We start from the raw sequence: 22430 nt of genomic DNA, 5'->3' as shown, positions 1-22430 counted from the left end.
TGAAGAGCTGACACTCTTATTTAGGAAGCCTTCGGTTCTCCCTAGAATTAATCTAGCACAATTTACTTTAATCAGAGTTAACATAAACCACAAATGTTCTCCTTGTTTCAATTATGTAGCGTCTTGAGCAAACTGTTGCGTGAATTCGTAAGAACACAGAGACTTGAACTTATTAAGTGTAATTTAATATGGAAAATACATCCACAATGCTTACACAATGCCAGTATGACTTACAAACATGATTTTACCTCCACACAACATGTCATAAGTTCTCCTTCATCTGCATAACACACATGCCTCTGGTAAGTATAATATTTAAGAAAATGAGATGATTTTTCATGTGACCCTATTCAGCTTGAATTTGTCATTAACATATAACCTTGTCTCTGCAGTCGGCATGTCTGGGGCCTCCCAGACATGTGTTAGATTTCAATGTTTTTAAAGTGATATTTTCATAGGCTTTCACGTTTGTGACCTCCCATAAATGATACAAGGTGCTACAATGAATCCAGGCTCTTATCTACCAGCCCCCTGGTAGATAACATAAACAAAACACATTCCCTCAGCCATGTCCCACTGTTTCTAAATGGGTCCATGCTATGGAACATAAAGCTGACCAGCAATGGGTTCTGCGTTAATCATTTCACGCTATTATTATTATTATTATTATTATTATTATTATTAACATTTATTTATATAACATCAGCATACTCCCCACCACTTTCCAATTTGGATCAAGAATATTAATATAATAAGACTAGGTATTATCAAATTAGAGATGCTCACTGACCCTCGTGTTTTGGTTTTGGTTTTGGATCTGGATTACCGTCGTGTTTTGGTTTTGGTTTTGATTTTGCCAAACCTCCCTTGCGTGTTTTGGTTTTGATTTTGTTTGGTTTTTTTTTTGCAATTTTGTTTAAAAATCAATGTTTTGGGCATAAAATAACCGAATTTAGTGCTCCACCTGGTTCTTGGATAAGTAATGTAATTGTAAAGCTATATAATTATGAAAAAAAACCAGTTTAATTCCTGGTAGGCCGTCATTAATTCTACACACAAACCAAATTGTTTTCCTCTCCATCTATTACATAGTAACATAGTAACATACATAGTTGATGAGGTTGAAAAAAGACACCAGTCCATCAAGTTCAACCTATTTTGGATCTCCTGCGATCCTGCACTTATATTTTAAATTAATCCAGAGTAAGCAACCGCCAATCTGTTTCAATTTTGAAAATCCCCCCAGACTCAATATTGCAATCCAATTTTTACCCTATATCCACTACTATCCTTTATTTTAAATTAACGGTCGTATCCCTGGATACACCTTTCCGCTAAAAATTTGTCTAACCCTTTCTTAAACATATCTATTGAATCTGCCATCACAACCTTCCCTGGCAATGAATTCCATATCTTGACTGCCCTTACTGTAAAGAACCACTTCCTTTGCTGGTTGTGAAATTTCCTCTCCTCTAACCTTAGGGGATGACCACGTGTCCTGTGTATGGTCCTTGGGGTAAAAAGTTCCCATGAAAGCTCTCCGTATTGACCCCTAATGTATTTGTACATAGTAATCATATCTCCCCTTAGACGCCTCTTTTCTAAAGTAAACATGCCTAAACTGGCTAACCTTTCCTCATAACTTAATGACTCCATACCCTTTATCAATTTTGTCGCCCTTTTCTGAACCCTTTCTAGTTCCAAATTATCTTTTTTATAGAGTGGTGCCCAGAACTGTACTGCATATTCAAGATGAGGTCTTACCAACGATTTATACAGTGGCAAAATTACACTGTCTTCCCTTGCATCTATGCCCCTTTTTATGCATGCCAATACTTTGTTTGCCCTTGCAGCTGCTGCTTGACATTGAGCACTATTGCTAAGTCTACTGTCTACGAGCACTCCCAAATCCTTTTCCATTATAGATTCTCCTAAATTAATTCCATTTAATTTATAGATTGCATTCTTGTTTTTGATCCCTGAATGCATAACCTTACATTTATCTGTGTTAAACCTCATATTCCATTTGGCCGCCCAATCCTCCAGTTTTTTTAAATCCCTCTGTAGAGAAGCTACATCTTGCTCTGATTTTATTACCTTACAGAGTTTAGTGTCATCTGCAAAAATAGAAACTTTACTCTCTAAACCATTACCAAGGTCATTAATAAATATATTAAAAAGGAGTGGTCCCAGCACGGAACCTTGAGGTACTCCACTTAAGACTTTTGACCAATTAGAAAATGTTCCATTTATCACAACTCTCTGTTCCCTATTCTCTAACCAGTTTTCGATCCAAGTACAAATTTTGATTCCTAGACCCAGTTCCCTTATTTTGTAAACCAACCTCTTGTGTGGCACTGTATCAAAGGCCTTTGCAAAATCTAAGTAGACCACATCTACTGTCCTGCCCTGGTCTAAGTTCCCACTAACTTCCTCGTAGAAACTAATTAGATTAGTTTGACATGACCTATCCCTCACAAATCCATGTTGAATCCCACTAATAATTTTATTGCGTACCAAGTAATCCTGAATACTGTCCCTTAAAATACCTTCCAGTAGTTTCCCCACTATTGATGTCAGGCTTACAGGTCTATAATTCTCTGGTTGTGATCTCGTCCCCTTTTTAAACAACGGCACCACAACTGCTATTCGCCAATCCCTTGGTACTGAGCCTGATGAGATTGAATCTCTGAAAATTAAGAATAGCGGTCTAGCTATTTCCGAGTTTAACTCCATAAGGACCCTTGGGTGTATGCCATCTGGACCTGGAGCTTTATTTATCTTAATATTCTTCAGTCGCCTTTGGACTTCTTCCTCTGACAACCAAGTATTAATTAATGGCATGGTGTCATTTCCATTTTTATGTATTACTCCTGCCATTTGTTCCTCTCTGGTAAATACTGAAGAAAAGAACGTGTTTAATACCTCTGCTTTTTCCTTAGGAAAATTCATATTGGCAATGCAGCCATCGTCTTTGGGTGTATATTACACCCTACACTTATAGTTAAATATCTAAAGGAATGGACAAAGGCAGTTTAGTTTCTGTCTCTCTAGGCCCACCTCAACTTGTAGAAAATACTAAAAAATTCAGCCGTAATAGACTGTACAATATAAATAGAAATGGACAAAGGCAGTTTGGTTTCTGTCTCTATAGGCCCCCCTCCACTTGTAGAAAATACAAAAAAAATTCAGCCGTTATAGACTGTACAATATAAATTGAAATGGACAAAGGCAGTTTGGTTTCTGTCTCTATAGGCCCCCCTGCACTTGTAGAAAATACTAAAAAATTCAGCCGTTATAGACTGTACAATATTAATTGAAATGGACAAAGCCAGTTTGGGGTCAGTCTGTGTATGACACCCTACCCTTAGTGTGTTTTTTTTCCCTGATTTAAAAAGACTATGTACTTTAACATAGGCTTTACCAGATGACATACAGGGAAGACTACCAACAGGACTGGTGCCAGCACCTGCTTGCTGATTCTGCTTATATGTGGACTGCTTTGAATCCATTTTAATGAGCCCAAACCACTTGTAGTGCAAAATATTCAATAGATACTGCTGCTAAATATGACTTTTTACAGCCAGAAAAATTATTGTTTCACATTGGGGAATATGGGACACCCCAAAGCACTTGTAGAGCAAAATATTGTATAGATAGATACTGCTGCTAAATATGACTTTTTACAGCAAGAAAAATTATTGTTTCACACTTTGGAATATGGGACACCCCAAAGCACTTGTAGTGAGAAATATTGTATAAATACTGCTGCTAAATATGACTTTTGGCAGCCAGAAAAATTATTGTTTCACACTGGGGAATATGGGACACCCCAAAGCACTTGTAGTGCAAAATATTGTATAGATAGATACTGCTAAATATGACTTTTGGCAGCCAGAAAAAATATTGTATCACACTAGGGAATATGGGATACCCCAAAGCACTTGTAGTGCAAAATATTGAAAAAACAAACAAACCCTCCTCTATCCTCCTCTCTTCCTGCTCTAACAATTGCTAATAGAATTGGTAATAATAATAGAATTGAATAGATTAGAATTGAAATAAGAATGCAAAGAATAAGGTGTAAAATTATTGCTCTGTCCCTGCTCTAATACAGCCTGTGACCTAACCCTGCTCTCTCCCTCTGTCAAATGGTGATGGATTGCTGTGTAGGCGGGTATTTCTGCTTTTCAAATATCGCGAGAAATGAGCTCTGAGATCCGACTACGTCATGATGACGTTTTGCCTCGATTTCGATTCCGAACGGGCGGGAGAGTACCGAGCCGAGAAGGCGGATAGGAGAAGTTCGGGTGTGTCCGGTTCTCGGGGAACCGAGCCCGCCCATCTATATATCAAATAGACAAAGAGTTAAGAGGTATCTGCTTACAAGCTGATAATTTATAGGAAAATCTGAGTTTGATACATTAGCTTAAGTGCAATATTTTCAGGTGCCGGACGTTCTGGCTTGCCTATCAGGGTCAGGCACGCTTACCTGGCCTTCTCTGTGAGACCTTCTGGCACTGATGCATCATATCCTGTCCAATGGGCTGAATAATTATTCCTCCAACTCGCCTCTCCCAGCTATTTAAGGTACCGGTGCCTTCCCAATGGTGCCAGATCTTCTTGTCCTGCAACCTGCCGCCTGAATCCTGGTCTCCTGTATCTGCAGTTCTCCAATTGTGCCTGATATACAGGATCTACTGTTTCCTCGCTAAACCCGGTAATCCTGGAATCCTGTACCTGCAGTTTTCCAATTTTGCCTGGTATCAAGTGAATCCTGCTCTCTATCTAAACCTGGCAATTCTGGTATCCTGTACCTGCAGTTATCAAATTGTGCATGGTATCCAACGTCTTCTGCTTCCTAAGCTAACCTGGTGTCCTGCACCTGTATCTCTCCTATTGGTCTGGATATCCTGTATTTCCAAAATCTTCTCCAACCGGTCTCTCCTAGTATCCACCTGTAGATCCACGAACTGCATAATTCTGTCTCCACTATATGGCCCCCCACACCCACCAAGTATGATGGAGACCCCAAAACTTGTCCTGAATTCTTGAACCAGTGCACCTTACAATTTGAGCTTCCACCTCAGAACTATCCTACCACCGAAGATCACCTTCATTATCTCCTTGCTCTCAGGTCAAGCTTTAGCTTAGGTCTCCATCTCTGGAATCAAAATGATCTGATACTTCAAGACTGTGCTGCCTTCATCTCCTCCTTTCGTAAAATCTTTGACAAACGTAGCCGGGTCTTCCCTTCTGCCTCCAGCATCCTACAGTTTTGCCAGGGCTCATCTTCCTTAGGCCAGTATGTCATTGAATTTCATACCCCTCTCCTCTGAATTACAATGGCCTTATGAGGCTTTGGTGGCAGCTTTTTGGCAGGGTTTGTCAGATCACACCAAAGATGTTTCAGTCACTCAGGAACTTTCCTCTATACTTGGTGCATTGATTTCCTTATGCAACTGGGTGGCCCACCAAAACTGTAGTGAAATGGTGAAGAACCTACCCACTGACCTGTTTACAGGCTGGCACCTCACCTCCAGACAACTATTTCATCTGACAAACCCATGTTACTTGGTCTCCTGCAGAAATGGAGAGGAGGTTGAAAAATAACTTTTTCCAGGCACCTGCCCCAAGCCTTCAGGAAATGCCAGGTGCTTAACTGCTCTGGAGAGGTTAGATTAGGTTCTTCTAAACCCTCTCCTGACTTGCAAATCTAATATCTGTACCATTCCTGTGACTTTTCATTGTGCTTCCAGTTAGCTGAATACCTCTGCCTTTCTAGACTCTGGAGCTGCAGGGAATATCATTTCATTCTCACTGGAGGTTCTGGTAGCCATCACTGCTATAGCAGCGTCACCAATGTTGTTATCCAACATCGTGTCTCTCCTTTTAGCCTTCCGTGGTTAAAACGATATTCTTTTCAACTGGATTGGTTATCCTCCCTGCTGCTAGGCTAGGCTGCTGCTTTTGGGTCCCATCGTCTTTTGAAGGTCACACCCCCTCGGATATTGCCTGCTCTATCAGGGGCAGTCGGTCCTTCCCTTCCTCCGCAATATGCCACCTATGACAATGTCTTTAGCAAGTGAAAGTCTGATAATTTACCTAGTCATTACATGTGGGACTGTCCTGTCAAGTTTATGCCCAGGAAAACTGCTCCTCATTGTCTAGACTATCCTTTGTCACTCCCCAAGAATCAAGTCATGGCGGACTACATTAAAGGGAATTTGCAATAGGGATTCATTAGGCCCTCTTCGTCACCTGACGGGGCTGGCTTCTTTTTTGTGAAGACAAAAGATGGATTCTTACGCCCTTGCATCGACTACTGAGGCCTAAATGCCATCACCATTAAAAACCATTATCCCATTCCTCTAGTGACTGAGCTCATCGATCACATCAAGGGCACCAGAATTTTCTCCAAGTTAAATCTTTGCAGAGCCTATAATTTGGTTCGGATTCGCAGTGGGGATGAGTGGAAACCGCATTTAACATTCAGAATGGCCACTGCGAGTATTTTGTGATGCTGTTTGACCTTTGTAATGCACAAGCTGTCTTCCAAAGCCTTGTAAACAAGATCTTCAGGGATCATCTATACTCCTGTGTAGTAGCCTATCTGGACGATATCTTGATATTCTCAAGAGACCTTGCCTCTCCCCACCTTCAAGACTCTGAGGTCCTTTCCAGACTTCATCAGAAACACCAATTTAGTCAACCCAGATGACCTTCCTCAGTTTCATAGTCTCTGGCTCTTGCCTACAAATGGACCCAGAGAAAATCCATGCCATTCAGGAGTGGCTGCAACCTGTTGGCCTCAAATAGATGATTATGTGCAGAGGGTCTTGTGTGGGTAACTTAGTATGATAGACAGGAGTGAGGTATTGTGCTAATGGTGAAGGAGCCACAGCATTGACCTGCATTCTTATGCCATCCATGGGATTTTGCTGGCGTGGAGAGCTGCTTGGTGGAGGGCAGCCACTCCACCACCAGCTGAACCAATACGTCCACCTCCTGTGTTGTAAAGTTGGTTTTCTTCCACTTTGAGGCTGAAGCGGAAGAGCCTGGGGCCTGACTCTGCCCTGGCTGTTTGTGGTCAGACATGGGTCTAAAGAGAGGTAAAAACAACCAGACATTAGTAACAGTACTTAAATGCCCTGTAAAGTGGCTCACACAAGGCCTGCTACTCACCAATATAACAGAATGGAGGAGAGACTGTAGACCAAGAGATTTCCCCAAAAAATCATAAATGCTGAGATCCTAAATCCTCTTCGGACGGTACATTGATGACCTCTTTTTTATTTGGGATGGGGATTCATCATCTATATCTTCTTTTATATCTCATTTAAACACCAACAATTTTGGTCTTAAATTTACCAGTAATCATCATCCAACAGAAATCAACTATCTAGATATCACTCTGTATATAAAAGACTTATCCATTGTTTCGGAGAATTATTCTAAACAGGTTGATTCCCACAGATATGTACACTATAGAAGTAGTCATTTGAACTCTTGGAAGAATAGTATACCCAAAAGTCAATTCCTTCGCATGCGAAGAAATTGCTCAGACATTAAGGATTTTGATAAACATTCTGAGAAACTATATGAAGTGTTTTTAGAACAGGGCTATCCAGATGAATTGGTACAAAAAGCCTACATTGAGGCTCGAGACTCAGATAGAGATCATCTTCTTACTACGGGTCCAAAAAAGACCAATATAGATAGATCTGTGGTTTTCATTACTAAATATAATAGTTATGCGGGCGTAATATGACGGATTATTACTAAAAACTCTGCTTTATTAGAATTGGATGATTGTGTGGGTCATTTTATTGATAAGGGTAGAAACACAATCTTTAGAAAATCAAAGAATCTTAAAAATAAATTATCTCCAAGTTTTTTAAAAAATAATTTAGAAGCTAAACCGTTTGTACCTAATCCATCTTTAAGAAGCTGGCTAACATCTAGACCCAATGGCTTTTATAAGTGTGGAAAAAATGAATGCATTACCTGCTTATTTGCTGATCATAAGTGTACGAATTTTGTTTCTTTTTCAACACGTGAAAGCTTTACCATTTAGAAAGTCTTGGATTGTCGTTCTGTCTATGTGATTTATGTTGTAAATTGCAAATGTGGTATTCAGTACCTTGGACGTACTATTCGCACACTTAATGTGCGCTTTTTGGAACATCGGCCCAACATTTTAAAAGATATCAGATCACACAGCTTATCGTCACATATTAATGAATGCCAAAAAGGTAAATTAGAGGGTCTGAAAGTTTGAGCAATCAAACAGATTGATTCAACCATTAGAGGAGGTGACCGTTTTAATAAGCTTTGCAAACGTGAAGCTTTTTGGATCTTCAGATTAAAAACGCTGCTACCATTTAGACTTAATGATAGTATTAAACTCAACAATATATGTCAGTTCTATAGGCTGTGTTCAATCTGTGTAGCTCTTTGAGTTTTTTTGTAACCTCACGTATGTCATTCTATCTATGTAGGTGATTTACCATACCTCTATATATCCGATAGTCCTATTGAGGACAGAAGGAAGTTTATTATTCCTTATGGTGAGGATATCATCCATCTTATATGAGACAAGTATATTTATAATATGACACCATTGTATATTTGAAGTATAGTGAATAACATCAAGACTATCACATGACTTTATATGAATATTTGTTTAGGTCTTATAATTAGTTTTATCTGTGGATCATGTTAGGAGTCTATATATGTATATATGTGTTTCGGGAATAAGTTTCTGATATATATGTATAAGTGGAACTTTTCTAGTTTACAGGCTGTGTATTTATACATTTTATTCTAGTGAAGATCTGCCACCCAATTTGTATCACTATTTATTTATTTTATATATATGGATAAGCATTTTGCTAAAATCTGTTTTTTTCTGATTTTGTTATCCGGATTCCAAGAGATTACAGCTTTTTGCGCTGGATGACAGCGTGTCGGTTATTTCCGGAGGATCACTGATGATCATGTGACTTGAAATTTAGAGTCCGGAAACCTCCGAAAATGAATGCTGGTTGACAGCTTGTCGGCTATTCCCAGGGGATCACTGATGATCATGTGACTTGAAATATAGAGTCCGGATACCTCCGAAAACGACTGCTATTTTGGTTGAACATTTCCGGATGGATAGATGCCGATCATGTGATCAATTTCATGTGACCTTTTTGAGGTATTTAAATCAGTTTGGCCGGATCTTGCCATTACACTCACCTCTGATGAAGCGGCAGTTTGCCGAGAAACGCGTTAGGATTGATATATGCTGATTTTTTTATCAAGTGCTGGCCAGCCTTTTATTACAAGCTGGTTTCGGGATATATGCTGAGACTTTCTTTCGTTGACTGCCATCAACATTCACTGGAGTGATTACTAACATCGGAAGTTCGGTATTTATGAATCTGCAAAGTGGAGCTAAGTAAACATATATATTATTTTCTAGTGCCTACAAATATTTACTTCCATTCTGGCACAGTTATAGATTACAAATAAGGACTATGCCGATTTTAAACCTGACAAGCTAACGTTGACAATACAAAAGTATAAGAACATCTGAAGTAATCAATTTCTCTTTTGGTGCCTGAATTGCACCTTGCGGTGGATCCATTTATTGCTATATGATTCAAGCAAATGTTTGGGTTTCAAATTGAGCCCGCATAGGAAATGATTATTATAAATTGCTATTTACTAAATGGATTGATATCGAGAAAAGCTTGTACCTAAATGGTGGCTTCTTTTCCGGACTAGTAATATAAGTAATCTATATTATCCTCCAATACAGCTCCAAAGGAGCAATCTTATTATCTCTCATATTCAGCAGTCCTCGGATCGGATCTCATTAGTGGCATTTCCATTTTTCAACATATGGTACCATATGATATCTATTTTTGGCCAACAGCTTGATTGTATTATTAGAAAAAGCTTGTTTATGTACAGCTGTTTGATATATTAAGCCTCTGGCTATATGCTTAATCCATTTTTACAATGTTTTTTATTTGTATTAAATAATTATTTTAAGTACTTGGTGCTTTGCGCTCCTCTTTTTGTGCTCAAAATGGAGGAGAGACTGTAGACCAAGAGATTTCCCAAAAAAATCATAAATGATATTACAGCAATGTAGAAGCTCTGAACACTGCTGAGATCCTAAATCACAAAATGGCAGGGCTAAATAATTACCTCTCCAACAGTTAAATAGGGCATGCAGGTGCTATTTCCTGCGATTGCCTGTGTACGGAATGGCTAGGCGTTGTCACGCCCCTGATTGGCTGGATACGGTTGATTATTGAGAATAATTGACAGGTGAGTCAGACATCTTGCATATGGTATTGAAGGAATCCGCGAGTGATGTACCTATACTTATGCTTGCACTGAGAAATCAATCAGTGTGTAGCATGTTGAAAAGTCTCATGCACTTGCAAACATGAGGATTGCCATGTTTGCCTTAGCCAAGCTGCAGGTACTAACTGCTGCTATGGGTAAACTGTGCCGACCTGCTAGTTGGTACATTACAAATGAGGACAAATTTGGGGAAGTACATGGCTGTTTGCAGGCGTCTGTGCTTACTATTCCACCGCAGGCATGCTATTGTACAGCTCCAGCAGAGGTGGAGCGACCTCAGGAGGAGGCAGACGAGGTCCTAGCAGATTTGCTGGCAGAGATTTGTAGATGTAAGTTCTCTATTAATATTATTTATATTTAAAAAATTAGATAACTATTAGGTCTGGCCCATTACATTGCAATATGACTGGTAATAACCTTCATTTGACAAAGAACAAGGCCGGCTATGTATGTTTCTGATTCACTCGGTAATTAATATGAACCACCCAGATCAAGTCCGTCTGTAAGTGGTGTAGAAGTGGGGTATTGGATATTTCACAGTGCAACCTAACATTATCTGGCTGTCTCTATGTAAGTGTGAGACAGAGATAACCTTTATAAATCAACTGTTGAAGTCGTATAATTGGATGAACGAAAGTATATTGGTTTAATATTGGTGTGCCGTGCGTATTGCGAAGCATACGCCACATGTTACGTGACATGGTGCGTTCGCATGGTAAAATACGCACGCACACACTCGCATTACAACAGTTAGTTATTTATATAATTTCATATTGGTTCTGTTACACTGTAATTCAGGAGCAGATAGTATTCGGTTTATTATTAGTCTATATATATATATATATAGACATATATATATATATATATAGTGATTATATGTACATTGTAGTGTTATTAAAGGTTTAGGTTATAGGAAAGGTGTCATGCCTGATATCATATTGAAGCCCTAATCATCAGCAGCTGTCCGGTGCAGTCAGCGAAGAGATCGCACATGGAATACTTTAGTTATTGATATTAGAGAGTACACCTTTGTATGATGCTGGCTATGAAAGGAGCAGACCCCCTGGAGAGAAGACCCCCACCTTTGGATTCCTTAGATTGAATCAACCTATTACCTGTCTGGCCTGGACCCACCCAACGTCTGGACCTATAGAAACAATCTACGTCATCTCTATTGTTCAAGTGTAGCACTGTACTGTATATAAATCATTGCTGCACACACCCTGGCCCTCAGTCAACTCTGACACAGTATTCTAAACAGATTACTGTCCATCGGGTCCCGTGGGTGCGCATGCGATTGCATTGGTATGTATTTATCTTTTGGTATTGGCTGTGCTGTACTGTACTTTATTATAATATAATAATGTATTGAATTGTTGACTATTTACATCTGCTAAAATAAATCACTTTGTGCTTTGGACACACATACAATTGATTGGGCAATGCTTATTTTAAAACGATAGAATTACTTTAATACAGCTAATGTGTCATATTTATTCCAACAGAAGGCCTCACCGTGTTCCACCATTTAAATATCTGTCGGACCCGAAGTGTGGCGGAGGCGGAGCCCACAGGTGAGGCCGAGGAGGAGCAGGAGGGCCTGGAGTAGCAAAAGACCAAGGAGGAGAGAGAGGCGAAGGAGGCGAGAGGGAATAGGATCAAGAGGACAGGTAGAGGGTGGAGAGGATAGAATAAGTGAGCGAACTTCTTCAACCGATGTGGGGCAGAAGGAGCACCAGAGTTGGTTGTTGGGGGGAGGTGAAGGGGAAAGGGAGGATGGAGAGGAATGGGAGGAGTTATTGAGTCTGATGGCCTCAATTTTGGAAGAGAAAAATGTGGCGAAGTCAAAAGCGGAGAGGGAAGGCGGGACGGGAGGAGGGGGTGGAGAGAGGAGGGAGTTGAAGGTGGCAAAGAGGCCGCAGGGATTGGAGGACTGAGAAGAAATGAGAAACTTAAATAAGGATTGTTTAGTGGCGGAGAGGGCGGACCAGAATGAGGTTAGGATGAATTTATAGTCAATTAAATCGGCCAGGGAGCGAGATTTCCTCCAGAGGCGTTCAGCAGTGCGAGAGCACTTTTGGAGGAAGAGGGTGAATTTGGAGTGCCAGGGTTGGGGAAAGAGGCGGCGCTGGCGGATAGAGGAGGCCGGGGCGACCGCGTCCAGGGCAATAGTGAGGGAAAGTTTGTAGAGAAAGGATGCCTGGTCAGGCAGTCCAGGGAGGGGAGAGGTGAAAAGAGAGATAGTAGTAGGGTAAATAGCATCAAGGTTGCGCCTAGTGAAGGTAGATTTAGGCGAGATGGGAGCCTGGGAAGAGAACAGAGTGAAGGAGAGGAGATGGTGGTCAGAGAGTGGAAAGGGAGAGTTGGAGAAGTCAGAGAGATTGCAGAGATGAGAGAAGACAAGGTCCAGGGAGTGACCAAGATAGTTGGTGGGGGAAGAGGTCCACTGAGTGAGACCTAGGGAGGTGGAAAGGGCGGGTAGTTTGATGGTGGCAGGGTCAGAGCAGTTGTCAATGGGGATGTTAAAGTCGCCAAGTATGATGGATGGAAGGTCGGAGGAAAGGTAGTGAGGGAGCCAGGCAGCGAAGTTGTCAAGGAAGAGGGAGGTGGGACCAGGGGGACGGTAGATGACAGAAATGTGAAGGTGGATGGGGGAGAAAAGATGGATGGAGTGTACTTCAAAGGAGGAGAAAGAGATGGAAGGTATAGTGGGAATGACCCAAAAGGTGCCGCTAGGGGATAGGAGGAGGCCCACTCCGCCTCCTGGACACCCATCAGGTCTGGTGGAGTGGGTGAAGGAGAGAGTGGCAGGAGAGACGGTGTCAGAAGAAGAAAGCCAGGTATCAGTGATGTCGAGGAGGTTAAGAAAGTTGGAGATGAAAAGGTAATGAATGGAGGGGAGTTTGTTACGGATGGACCTGGAGTTCCAAAGGGCACATGAGAAGGGGAAGGAGGGAAGGGGGGAGATGTGGATAAGATTGTCAGGGTTGATGGAGCGAGGGGGATGGTGAGAGATGGGACAGTGAGAGTTCGGGCCATGAAGGTGGTGAGGGGAGAGGATGGGTATGGAAGCCGAGTGGGGCGGCATGGTGAGGGACAGTGGAATAGCGAGCAACACAGGACAGAAGGAGAGGACAGAGTGTAGAGACAGAAGCAAGGAGCCTCGGAAGCACCCAGAAGAGGATGCAGGTGTACAGGTTTCAATGAAATGAGGATAAAACAGTAGATGGGGAACAATGATAAATATCCAAATGACCAATTAAAACAATAAAGTACAGCAATCGTAGAGGCTGAGGTAGGAGGTGATGGCGGTGGGGGATCTTAAGCAGGAACGGTAAGTGGCGTTAAGCAGGGGACTGCGGGCAGCAGGGAGGCATGAGGCATCAGGAGCCAGGGACAGCTGGAGGTGGCGGTACCCAAGAAGCATGATCGGAGATAGCAGGAACGGGAACCAGCAGAGTGGTAGGCCCAAGCTGCGGCCTGGAGTAGGTGGAAGTGGCGGCGGCTTGGAGTCAGATCGAAGAGGCATGGCAGCAAGACCCGGGCTAAGTCCAAGACACGCTCATCACGCTCATCACAACAGCAGGGAGTCAGGACCAGGATGAGCGTCCACAGGAGCAGTAGAGGCCAAGCGGTGAGTGGAAGGCGGGATGTAGAGGCCACAATTTAAATATATATATATATATATATATATATATAGATAGATAGACAGATAGATAAATAGATAGATAGACAGATATATATATCTATATATATGTATATTTGTATATATAACTATATATGTATCATATATATATATATAGATATACAAATGTGTGTATATATATATATATATATATATATACATATTTAGATATATCTATATATATACCCCCCTCTCTATTTCTGTTAATAACACTACCCTCATTTCTGTCCCCCAAGTCTGATGCCTTGGCGTCACCCTTGATTCACCCCTCTCATTCAAGCCTCACATTCTGTCCCTCTCAAAATCCTGCTACTACCACCTTCGGAATATATCTAAGATACGTCCCTTTCTCACCATGGAAGCTACGGAAACCCTTGTTCACTCGCTTGTTATCTCTCGCCTTGACTACTGTAACCTCCTTCTTTCTGGCCTACCTGATTCTCACCTTGACCCTCTTAAGTCTATCCTCAATGCTGCTGCCCGCCTCATTTTTCTCTCCCACCGCTCTGTCTCTGCAGTTTCCCTCCAACAGTCACTACATTGGCTCCCCATACCCTACAGAATTAAATTTAAACACCTCACCCTTACCTTTAATGCTCTTAGTCAATCTTCCCCTCCCTACATCTCCAATCTCTACCTACACTCCTACCTGCCCCCTCCGCTCTGGCTGTGACCGCGCCTCACTACTTTGTGGTGCTCCAAAATTTGAGTACCCTGGGGTGTATCTATATGTTTTTAATTTGTTAATTTAATTTGTTAATTGTTAAAAGTGTTTATAAAGATTTAAAAAAAATATATATATATTTTCTTGAGGGAGAAGTGACAGTTGGGAGTGGTTGGTGGTTGCCGGGAGTGACAGGAAGGAGGAGTGTGTGGCATAGCAACAAGTCCACTAACTTTGGTAATAACTGTGAACTCCCAGAAGGCAGTGGGAAGAGGAAAGTTCTAGACTTCTGAGGGAGAGAGATCCCTGTGTCTGCATAGACTGAGAGAGAAAAATAGGGACAGAATGAAAATCGGACAAAGTGATATATAAGCAGATTAAAAGTGAAGTAAGTGTAAGAAGAGAAGAAGATAAGAAGTGAGCCAAAGAGAGGTGTGAGTAAAAAGGAAAGTACTGAAAACAAATAAGCAGTATAGAGATCTAACAGACTGAGCTATGTACTGAGAACAGTGTGAGAGGAGAGAAAATAGAGAGGTCTGTGAATACACACAAAAGAGACTGTGTAATACAAAAGATCATCAGTTTATTTGGCGTGAAAAAGTAATTTATGGGCCCCAACCACGTGCACCACTTCTACAAAATTCCTGTGCACAGTTCAACCCAGGACTGAGTGTAAAATATGAATAATATTGGTGCACCAAATGTTTTAGTTGATGTTAATGTTATGTGATTTACCTAAAAATTGATTTATTGTATATTATATGTTAAATGCTATTGTGCTCTATGTTGATCAAATGAATATTTTGTCATTACCATTGAGTTGAAGGGGTCAGTGGCGCGGTGGCTTACCAAAATTATCTTTACCGCATTTTTAATAAACCCAAGTTATTTGTCCAATTCTTGTCCCTTTCATTGAAGAATTTATCTCCAGACCACCGGATATCCGACCAAAAAAGAACCTGACTCGTGTCTGGAGGACAAGGTAAGGGAAGGAACTCCCATCAGTACTCGGCCACCACATAACTTTGGCGTCAAACTGAACAGGATCCAAGTGCATCAGGAGAGTAATACCTTCAGTGAAAAATGGATCAGCAACAAGGCGGGGGAACAGCGCAACCGGCAGGGCCACAAAACCCAGAACAGACCGCCCCAGCAGCAACACCTAATATGCCCATAACCTTACCGTACTATTTCGGGGCCCCATGGCTCTCGAAGTACAGCGGAGATGACGACAAGCTACAGAAGACTTCATTCACAGAATTCGAGAACAAACTGGAATCCATGTTTCGGCTATACCCGTTGAATGAACAGCAGAAAGTGGAGATCGTAATAGGGCAACTCACAGGGTCGGCGCTCAGAGAAGTAATCTCATGGCTGAGGGACGACAAGAAAGAAGCGGCACAAGTTTTAAAAAAAAATTCCACAACGTTTGAGACAAGAACTCTTCCGGAGCTGAAGATGAAACTATATGCTCGCAAGCAACAACCAAACGAGACACTGCGGGACTATGCCCTGAGCCTACAAGAGATGCTAAGAGTCATTCAGGCAGTGGACAAAGAGGAAGTACGAAACGCGGACGAAGCCCTGACTGTACAGTTTGTAGAAGGAGTCGCCCAAGAAAGCGTTAAGATTCAGCTACGACTGATGAAGGCACAGATGCCAAGCAAAACCTTCCGAAAGTTTAAAGAGACCGCCATCTCCATTGTCGGTAACCAACGGAGAAGGGAGGAAGAATACCCAGAATTGGTGGGCTTCAGAGAAAGCGCAAGCTCGAGAAGAGCCATGGCAAGCAGCACAGAAAAATTAACACGGGCCCAAGAATAGGTAATACAGAGCGGTCAGTATCCCACCGAAGACCCAATACAAACGCTCAAGAAGCAAATGGAGGAGCTGGCCGTCGGAATGGCAGAAATCCAGCGAGAGATGTGCCAAATGGCGAGGCCACCGGCACCCACCTAAGGAGAACCAGAGTGGAGGCCCGAAAGACAAAGACCAGTCCGAGGCAGGTGGGAACCACCTCGCGAGTATGTACGGCGATCGTCTAACCAATTCGATGGTCAAGGGCGCCCGATATGCCGCCGGTGCCATGGGATTGGACACATAGAACGAAACTGCAACCAAAACAGACATTTAAACTCCGACACCCCGAGATTCGAGGGCCGAATCTCGGGTCGAGCCATGGGAATAGATCCGGATCCAGAAAATTGGAGGCCCCAGTTCATCGGACAATGTCCCACTTTACCCTTTACAATTAATGGAGTGGAGACCCTGGCTATGCTTGACACAGGGTCGCAGATTACGACCATCCGGCTCCCTACATTCCACAAGTATTGGGGCAAAGAGCAGCTGTTATCACCACCCCCAGCCTGGCTGCAGCTGATCGCCAGTAACGGCCTTGAGATTGCATGTGAAGGGTATTGGGAAGCGGACATCCAGATCGGAGCGACCTTGTTGCCAAGACAAGGCTGTCTTATCACCACCCCCTGTGAAGGGAAAATAGCCTCCATCATCCTGGGGATGAATGTGCTACAAAGATTCCCGGATGAGCTAGTGGCGACATTGAAGGGTAAATTAACCCAAGCGGCTTCCCCCGGTCATGAGGCTTACAGAAGACAATCAAGGTCCTGCAAGGACATCAGCGTTTTGTACAAAAGACGGGAGAAATCGGCAAGGTCCGTCTGACGGACGGAAAACCCGTAAAACTCCAACCCAACGCAGAAACGATTGTGTGGGGTAAAGCCCACTGCGGACCCAGCGGCTGCAGATATGAAGCCCTGATTGAGTCATGTTTGCTCCCAGCTAGACAAAAGGTTGTGGTAGCCAGCGCCTTGGTGGCAGTGGAAAATGGGAGGGTCCCAGTGAGGGTGCTGAACCCACACAACCACGTGGTCAAGCTGTATCGGCACCAACCATTGGCCACCATTTAATGGACCACGTTCCAAGACGTGTTGCATACATCCTGGCCCGCCCAGCAGGGCCACACGATGGCTGAAGAGAGCCACAAAAGTGACCCAGGCACCCCGTGGTGGGACGAAGTACATATTGGTGATGGAGCAACTCATGAAGACCATAAAGAAGGAGTCCTAAAGGCCGTCCGAGAGAATTCCGAGGCCTTCAGCAGGAATCCATCCGAATTGGGGGTAGTAGAACGGATCCGACACCAGATCCCGACGGGGGATGCCCGCCCCATCAAAGAGCGACACTGGCCAATAGCCCCAGGACTGTATCAACCAGTCCGACAGATGCTGGAGGACATGAGGGCCAATGGGGTGATCAGGGAGAGCTACAGCCCCTGGGCGGCACCCATGGTACTAGTAAAGAAAAAGGACAGACAATTGCGCTTCTGTGTAGATTACCGGAAACTCAACAGCGTAACGCACAAAGACGCGTACCCGTTGCCCCGCATAGAGGAGTCACTGACGGCTCTCAAGACGGCCAAGTACTTCTCCACCCTTGACTTGACCAGTGGCTATTGGCAAGTGCAGATGGCAGAGGAGGATAAGGAGAAGACGGCGTTCGTGACGCCCATGGGGAAATATGAGTTCAACAGAATGCCCTTCGGGCTATGTAATGCCCCGATCACGTTCCAGCGAGTGATGGAACACTGCCTGGGGCACAGGAATTTCGAGACCGTACTCCTGTACCTGGACGATATTATTGTCTTCACCCGAACATACCCCGAGCATATCCAACATCTGCAGGAAATCTTCCAGCAACTAGCGAGATACGGGTTGAAACTGAAGCCAGGTAAATGCCACTTGCTGAAACCCGAAGTCCAGTACTTGGGACACATCGTAAATGCAAAAGACATCTCCCCTGACCCGGAGAAAATACGAGCGATGCTGGAATGGCCTGTGCCACGAACCGTTAAAGATGTTCGCTGGTTCCTCGGCTTCGTCGGTTATTACCGAAGGTTCGTCCATGATTTTGCTAAAGTGGCCACCCCGTTAACAGAACTCCTTCGTGGGATCCCCAAAGACGGGTATAATCGCAAGATTCTGATTGAGTGGAGTGACACCCGACAATCTTCGTTTGACCACCTGAAGAAAGTGCTCACAGAAGCCCCACTCCTGGCATACCCGGATTATAGCATCCCCTTCAAGTTGTACACGGACGCCAGCAAGCAGGGACTGGGGGCGGTACTGGCCCAAGTGCAAGGAGGGCAAGAACGCGTGATTGCCTATGCCAGCCGCAGCCTGAAAAAGACCGAACGAAACGACGCTAATTACAGTGCCTTCAAGTTAGAATTTCTGGCCCTGGTGTGTTCCGGGACTATCTGGCGGCCACCCCCTTCATCGCGGTGACCGACTGCAACCCCATGGCTCACCAGGATACCGCCCGCCTAGGAGCATCAGAACAACGCTGGGCCTCTAGGCTCGCCAACTACCGCTATACAGTCGAATATCGGAGCGGGCGCAGCAACATAAACGCTGATGCGTTGTCCAGGTTGCTGCTACCCGAAGAAGAGGAGTTAGAAAGCGATGCCAGAGACCAGGATGAGATCCCGGTCTTCCGGGGTCCTGCGCAGGCCCCCATTCAGAATGTGATGGACGTTGGGGACATGACGAGGTCAGACCCAGTGGGCCACGAAGAATGGACCAAATGGCAACAAGGGTGCCCACACATCCAACGGGTGAAGACTTACCTGATAGCCCGACGCGAACTATCCCCGGTTAAGAGAGACGTGGCTCCCGCAGAATTTATACAACTATGGAGACAGCGGGATCGACTAGTAATCCGTGGGGAACTGGTGTATCGCAGATGTATCGACCCAAAGACGCACCTGGCCAAGGAACAAATCCTCCTACCCAGAGTTGCAATAGACACAGTGCTGCAAGCCTACCATGACGAATCAGGGCACTTTGGGAGTAAGAAGACCGAAACTACCCTGCGGAACCGATTTTACTGGCATAACTTGCGCCAAGACACCGAAGATTGGTGTAAGGCCTGTATGGTTTGCATGGCCCGGAGACCAGCCACCGACACAGAAAAGGCACCACTCCATCCCATTTGTATCTGCAGGCCCCTCGAGCTGGTGTCCCTCGACCACGTGAAGATAGAACCCAGTCCAATGGGATACACATACGTCCTCACCATGGTGGACCACTACACGAAATTCGCAGTGGGCGTGCCAGTAAGAGACCTAACAGCCCGAACCACCGCCGAGGTCTTTTGGAGGGCGTTTGTCCGACCCTATGGGTTCCCGCAGAAGATCCTGACTGATCAAGGTCCGTCTTTTGAATCTCAGCTATTCAAAGAATTGTGAGCTTTCTTTGGGTGCAACAAACTACGCACGACCCCTTACCACCCCCAAGGGAATGGCGCTTGTGAGCGTATGAACCAGACGCTTATCCACATGCTATGAGCACTGACCCCGAGTCAAAGATCTGAGTGGCCCAGGTTGCTTGCCGAACTGACCTTCATCTATAAAAATACGTGTCACACCTCGACTGGATACTCACCCTACTACTTGCTGTTTGGACGAGCAGGGAAGCTTCCAGCAGAAATGCAACTCGACCTCCCTGACACCGAAACCCCTTTGCCCCCACAAACCTCGTGGGTACGTGAGCATCAAGACAGGCTGCGGGAGGCCAGCCTGATCGTCCAGCAACGCCTGGAAGAGGTGCACAAACGGCAGAAGAAAGACTACGACCGGGATGCGCAGGCCTGCCGGCTGCCAGAAGGGAGCATCGTCCTCAAGAAGAATAATCGATCCCGGAGTAAGCTGAATCCCAAGTGGGAGTTGAACCCGTATGTGGTTACGACCGAACCCATATCAACGATGGCTGTTTACCAGATCTCGAGACCAGACGGCACCCGTCCACAGTGGATTCACCGAAACCAGCTCAAGATCCGCCCAAGGCCAGATCAAGGGCCAGAAGAAATATCAAGGGATGACTGGGATGAAAAACCAGATGATGGCGAAGGGACTCTGCCTCAGCTGCCCACTGACCCTTTCGAGCTACTATTGGCGGTAGGCTGGGCTACTATGCCACTGCAGAGTCAGTGTCGGCCGCCAGTCGAGTTACCATTATCCCTTGCGCCTGTGGAGGTGGCACCCCATCCCGAACTAAGATGCTCCACGAGGAGTACGAGGGGTACACTTCCACGGCGGTATCAGGATTAGAGATCTTTCTCACTGAAACTGTTGTATATAATGTATATTAAAACTGTTGTCATTGAAAATGTTTGCTATTATAAATGTTGTAGATGTGTGATTTGAGTTGATAAAGAACAACCACCTTTATGTCTTAATGCGTGAGGACACGCACCTGAAAAAGCGGGGGTGAATGTGGTGCCCCAAAATCTGAGTACCCTGGGGTGTATCTATATGTTTTTAATTTGTTAATTTAATTTGTTAATTGTTAAAAGTGTTTATAAAGATTTAAAAAAAATATATATATATTTTCTTGAGGGAGAAGTGACAGTTGGGAGTGGTTGGTGGTTGCCGGGAGTGACAGGAAGGAGGAGTGTGTGGCATAGCAACAAGTCCACTAACTTTGGTAATAACTGTGAACTCCCAGAAGGCAGTGGGAAGAGGAAAGTTCTAGACTTCTGAGGGAGAGATCCCTGTGTCTGCATAGACTGAGAGAGAAAAATAGGGACAGAATGAAAATCGGACAAAGTGATATATAAGCAGATTAAAAGTGAAGTAAGTGTAAGAAGAGAAGAAGATAAGAAGTGAGCCAAAGAGAGGTGTGAGTAAAAAGGAAAGTACTGAAAACAAATAAGCAGTATAGAGATCTGTGACATCACACTAATCAGACTGAGCTATGTACTGAGAACAGTGTGAGAGGAGAGAAAATAGAGAGGTCTGTGAATACACACAAAAGAGACTGTGCAATACAAAAGATCATCAGCTTATTTGGCGTGAAAAAGTAATTTATGGGTCCCAACCACGTGCACCACTTCTACAAAATTCCTGTGCACAGTTCAACCCAGGACTGAGTGTAAAATATGGTAATGTTACCAGGGATAATATTGGTGCACCAAATATTTTAGTTGATGTTAATGTTATGTGATTTACCTAAAAATTGATTTATTGTATATTATATGTTAAATGCTATTGTGCTCTATGTTGATCAAATGAATATTTTGTCATTACCATTGAGTTGAAGGGGTCAGTGGCGCGGTGGCTTACCAAAATTATTATTACCGCATTTTTAATAAACCCAAGTTATTTGTCCAATCCTTGTCCCTTTCATTGAAGAATTTATCTCCTGACCACCAGATATCCGAACAAAAAAGAACCTGACTCGTGTCTGGAGGACAAGGTAAGGGAAGGAACTCCCATCAGTACTCGGCCACCACAACTTCACTGATCACCTCCTCTCACTCTCGTCTTCAGGACTTTGCCCGGGCTGCTCCCCTGCTGTGGAACAATCTTCCATGTTCCATCAATATATATAAATTTTATTGAGTCTTCGCTGTACGAACAAGATAAGATTAAGACAGAGAAGGCACCAGAAAATATTTCTGTTGAACCCAGTGACAGTGAATTTAAAACAAAGATATTATAGTTTCATGAACAGCACTCACCTGAGCCTGCGTGACGCATGTGTGACACAGGGTTAACCAAAAAACAACCACCTGGTCTGTCTAAAATGATTAAATCCTTCCCTATCTATGCCACACTCTAGCTTTGCGATACCAACTATGCCATCAGCAAGTTTTTTTTATGAAGAGCTGACACTCTTATTTAGGAAGCCTTCGGTT

Source organism: Mixophyes fleayi, chromosome 2 (assembly GCF_038048845.1).
Source record: "Mixophyes fleayi isolate aMixFle1 chromosome 2, aMixFle1.hap1, whole genome shotgun sequence".
Classification (NCBI taxonomy): Eukaryota; Metazoa; Chordata; class Amphibia; order Anura; family Limnodynastidae; genus Mixophyes; species Mixophyes fleayi.
The sequence above is the reverse complement of the archived record's forward strand: the minus strand, read 5'-3'. Positions refer to the sequence as shown.